This window comes from Ovis aries, chromosome 22 (genome assembly GCF_016772045.2).
Source record: "Ovis aries strain OAR_USU_Benz2616 breed Rambouillet chromosome 22, ARS-UI_Ramb_v3.0, whole genome shotgun sequence".
Classification (NCBI taxonomy): domain Eukaryota; kingdom Metazoa; phylum Chordata; class Mammalia; order Artiodactyla; family Bovidae; genus Ovis; species Ovis aries.
In genome coordinates this window covers 29,525,273-29,530,311 of record NC_056075.1, presented here as the reverse complement: position 1 = coordinate 29,530,311, position 5,039 = coordinate 29,525,273, and the positions used below count along the sequence as shown (strand labels likewise).

Below are 5,039 nucleotides of genomic sequence, written 5' to 3'. Positions count from 1 at the left end.
TGAAGCTGAAACTCCAATACTTCAGCCACTTGATGTGAAGAGCCGTCTCATTTGAAAAGACCCTGCTGCTGGGAAAGATTGAGGGGAGGAGAAGAAGGGGATGACAGAGGATGAGATGGCTGGATGACATATCTGACTCAATGGACATGGGTTTCGGTGGACTCCAGGAGTTGGTGATGGACAGGGAGGCCTGGTAGCCTGCGGTTCATGGGGTCGCAAAGAGTCGGACGTGGCTGAACAACTAAACTGAACTTAACTGATTTATCATCAAGGGGGAGGGAAGGCTCTTCTTTTTCATATATAAACGCCATCTTGGGTGCAAAACATGAAAAAGAGCAAAGAGCAAACATGAAGGTTGTGTCGCTTAGAACAAAAGAGCAATGGCTCTTCATAACACATAGTATAGACAAACACTAGGATGTATTTGTGATTTCTTTTTTGACTGTAGAGGAAAAGGAGATCTAAGGTCTCTCTTCCCCAGACCTGGAGCATGTTTCTCCAAGCATGTTTCATGTCATCACAAGTGCTTTGCCATCACTTCCTCACTCTCCCTGGAAGCAGATCCTTTTTTGATCCTTGTTATGCCTAAGTACTAGTGCTGATGTTAGAATTGCTCTGGTGTGTCTGACTCCCTGGAATCTAAGCCACCCCTACTCAGTCAGAAATGCTTGCTCCCTGCATATCAGACCCAAGTTCTCTGTGTGAGGACTTCCTAGAGGCCCGCCATTTCTGCCTTGTCACAGTATGCATAGTTTCCCTTACAGGTATCTGACTGCCTGTCTGGCTCTAAAAACAGGTCATTTTACCCAGTAGGCATTAATTACAGGTCTGACTCCACAGCCTCTGATTATGGCCCCAGTTAGCCTAGAGTGTTCTCCTTTGACTTGGGCTGGGCTTGTATTTATGAGACACTGATCCTTAGACTTTAGGTCCTCCTGTTTGGATCATCAAAGTTAGTCCATGCTTTCTTCCTTATTTTGTTTCTTTAGAGCTAGTTCCTTTGCTATCTCCTACTCTTGGCCTCTGTTTTTCCTAGACACTTGTAATAAGTACCAGCTACCTGCTGGCTCATTCAACTCTATAACTCTATGTCTTCCCATACTTGGCCAGCCTTATTCTGTTACAGTTAAACTTCTGAAGCAATGTTCTGTGTGGAAGCCTGGAGGATTTCAGTTGATTAGGGGCATACTCTAAGGACTTAAGTACTTGATTGTCAATTGTGATGCTGTCCCTGGAGGTGCTGATTCTTGGTGCTTCTAATATTCCTAAGCAGAGATTTTGTCTCTGTTCACTGTAGAGATGGATGCTTCTTCTCTCCTGAAAAAATGGAAGCAGCATTTTACATGTTCTGTGGTAAGATTAGTGTCAGAGGCAGTAGTAAGTTTTGAAGTATCTAAAGTACTTGACAGCTTAGGTCCGAATCATTACAGCAGCCATGCTTTTACAGATTTCTGCATCTCCATATGTGAGTCTGAATAGATGCTTTTAACAGAATACAAATCCATCTGAATGTCCCCCTGTTTCTCTAAGAAACTTTGTCTTTGGCTGAGAAAGTATGGTGTGGCTCCCTGTGCATTGAGGATCTGTATCTCCTAGGGATGCCCCTCATGTTTATGTCCCAGTGAGATGAGCATTATGGGATCCTGATGGAGAGGTTGGCTGGGAAGCTTTGGGGGAACTGGCTAGATTTATTCAATATTTAATTGATAGATCAAGGCGTCAGATTTTCATCAGAATATTTGGCTGTTTTTCCTTGACAGCCCTGATGATTCTAGAGTTAGACCACTTGTGGCTGATAGGCCCAGAGCACCCTCAAGAACTTGGAGATTATGGGTTATATTACCTTGGGTTATGGCAGATGACTCTGTGTATTCCAAATTAATTCATGGTAGTATTCTCTTTCCTTTTCAACTTGAAGAAAGAAAGAATGGGAAAGAGAGTATGTAGTTATGGCCTGGAGGGAAGTTTAATTTCATTTTAAAGTAATGTTTATTATCAGAAAATAATCATTAATGTGGTGGATATTTCCTACATAATATTCACAACGTACAGAAAGAAAAGAACTCAGGTAAAAATAAATACCAACAAACTCCCACCAGAAAAGGATGAATAAATTCCCTTGTTATCTTTTTGGTTCTTCACATATACATATATAAAACAGTTATTATATGTAATATGTACATCTTACATGACATAATATAAATTGTGACTTTTCTAGCTAGCTAAATGACTGGATTTTTAATAACAAAAATGGAGTTTATTTTGATTTCATAATTTTGTGTGGCTTTTTTTTTTTTTTACTACAAGATCCATTGGGCACTTTTTTCTGTACTGAAATATAGCAATTACTATTGTTTTGAGAGTACTTTAGCTATTTTTTCTCTTGTATCCTACAAAACTTCTTTCAGTTTTTTGTTTACTTTCTACTTTGCTTAAAGATGATGTGTATTTTTGTTAAGTAATTATTTTACAAGTGAGAAGAAAAAGAAAAAAGTATTTTTTTTTTCTAAAATAGCTATTTGCAGCTTGAAATTTCGAAGTTCGCATGCTGACATAAAATGTGTTATTACAAAATGAGTTTCCACAGAATAATGTGTATGGCATTTGATTCTTTATCTTTGCCATGTTTCTGGACAAGAGGCGCACCTAATTCACAGCCTATGTTCTCTCTGCCCAGCAGTTAAGAAGATTGATGTTCTTGCATGCAAACAATAAATCTACAGGGAAACTGCCCATAAAGTCTCTTTCAAGATGTTTAGTGGTGTAGACTTTGGCATAAAGAGAAAATTTCAGCTATATTGTTTTGAAATTCTTTGAGAAATCAGCAGTTGAGTTTTGACTGATGGACATTTCCCACATCATTTATACCCAATGTCTCTGCAGTTTACTTCTGAAAACTCTAATACATTTTCCCAGAGGAAATGCATAAAGTTCTTTTTCAGGTTGTGAGATCTTTTTACTTCTTGTATCTAATGCAGACAGCAGACAGGTTGGAAAAATGACCAAAAGAATTATCAGGCATAGAAACAAACCTAAAAGAAACCTAAACTACCATAAAATTAATACAAATAAAAAAATGTTTTGGCATTTAGCCCACAGCTATCTCTAAATGTCTTTTAAGTTCTTTTTCTTGTATCTCTACTGTACCATATGACTTAGTGAAGTGAATTCGCTCAGTTGTGTCTGACTCTTTGTGACCCCATGGGATGTAGCCTACCAGGCTCCTCTGTCCATGGGATTTTCCAGGCAATAGTCCTGGAGTGGATTGCCATTTGCTTCTCCAGGGGATCTTCCCAACCCAGGGATCGAACCTGGGTCTCCTGCATTGTAGACAGACGCTTTACCGTCTGAGCCACCAGGGAAGTCCATGACCATATGACTTGATTCTTATATATTCAAAATACAAGAGTACCATCAGTTGGAGGTGATCAATCTCGGATACAAGGAGAAATATTTAATCCTATTGCAAATTTAAGGTTGAACCCATTCCTTGGCTATCATTAAAAAGTCTATAAAAACAAAAGCTAAAGAACGTGTGAAGAAAAGGCAGTCCTCCTACACTTTTGGTGAGAATGTAGATTGCTGCAGCCACTATGAAAAACAGTATGGAGGTTCCTTTAAAAACTGAAAACAGAGTTTTCATATGATCCAGCAATTTCACTCCTGGGCATATATCTAGAGAAAACTCTAATTTGAAAACGTACCACTTGTTCATAGCAGCACTAAATAGTGCAATAACTAAGACATGAAAGCAACTTAACTGTCCATTGACAAATGAATGGATAAAGATTTTGTGGTACATATATACAATGGAAGCTACTCAGTCATAAAAAAGAATGAAGGAATTCCATTTGCAGCAACATGGATTGACCTAGGAATGATCGTACTAAGTGAAGTAAGCCAGACAAAGAAATATATCATATGGTATCACTTACATATGGAATCAAAAATATGATACAAAGGAACCTATTTACCAAATAGGAACAGACTCATAGATGTAGGAAACAAACTTATGGTTACCAATGGGGGAAGCAGGGGGAGAAATAAATGAAGAATTTGTGATTAGCAGATACAACCTATTCTATCTAAAACAGATAAACAACAAGGTGCTACTGTATAGCACAAGGAACTATACTCAATAAACCATAATGGAAAAGAGTATGAAAAATAATACATATTATATTATGTATTATATATATAAATATATGTGTATATATATATATATAAGTGAGTTACTTTTCTGTACATGAGAAACTAACATAATCTTATAAATCAACTAAATTTCAATTAAAAACAAGATTAAGTCCATTTTTGCATAGCATCTTTCCTCAATATCTTGCACTTATATTTTAAATTATTCAGTCTCAGCAATATAGGAGGCCTTATAGTCTTCTAATTAAGTAGTCCTAACAAGATTGATACTATAGCTGTGTGCCCTTATCTATGCCAAGTAAACATAAAATCCTATCATCTTGGGAATAGAAAATCATGGATTTGCCAGATCAGTGGCCACATACTGTATACCTAAACATAGTGTTAATTTGCTTGAGCAAAGGAATCAGATTTGATGTAGCAGCTGCAATTGGAGCTGTTATCAGATTGAGTTTGTATTATTTCACTGTCAGCTTTTTGCTTTTAGCTGATTTTGCTAGTGACTGGACTGGTGTTCTAATTGGGAATATGATCAGAACTGCCAACCAACACGTCACCATTTAGGTCTTTAAGGTGATACTAATCTCTGATCTTCTCCCTAGTAGAGTTTCAGATGCTTTCACTTGGTTTTCTCCATTTCTCCATTTAACAGCTCTTACTACATAGACCAATGAATCAGTATGGGGATTCTGCATACATCAAACATGTGCATTCTAATTATAAACTCTGAGTCTAGGGAAATGACCTTTGGTATCTCTGGACCCAGCGAATTCTTTGTGAGGTGGACCTGGGTCATGACTCCATTTATTATTTGTAGCTTACTCTAATTAGATGATGCATAATAACACTGCATGTCCTTAGTTACTAATGTCAATTAGGCCATGTAT

The 5,039-nt window shown here is 37.5% G+C and overlaps 1 non-coding gene across 1 annotated transcript; it reads right to left on the bottom strand.

Annotated features, from left to right (window-relative positions):
- Positions 1–3,290: 3,290 nt before the first annotated feature.
- On the bottom strand, positions 3,291–3,362 carry TRNAC-ACA (transfer RNA cysteine (anticodon ACA)). The gene has a single exon. It is a non-coding gene; the product is annotated as a tRNA-Cys (tRNA).
- Between the last annotated feature and the right edge of the window lie 1,677 nt (positions 3,363–5,039).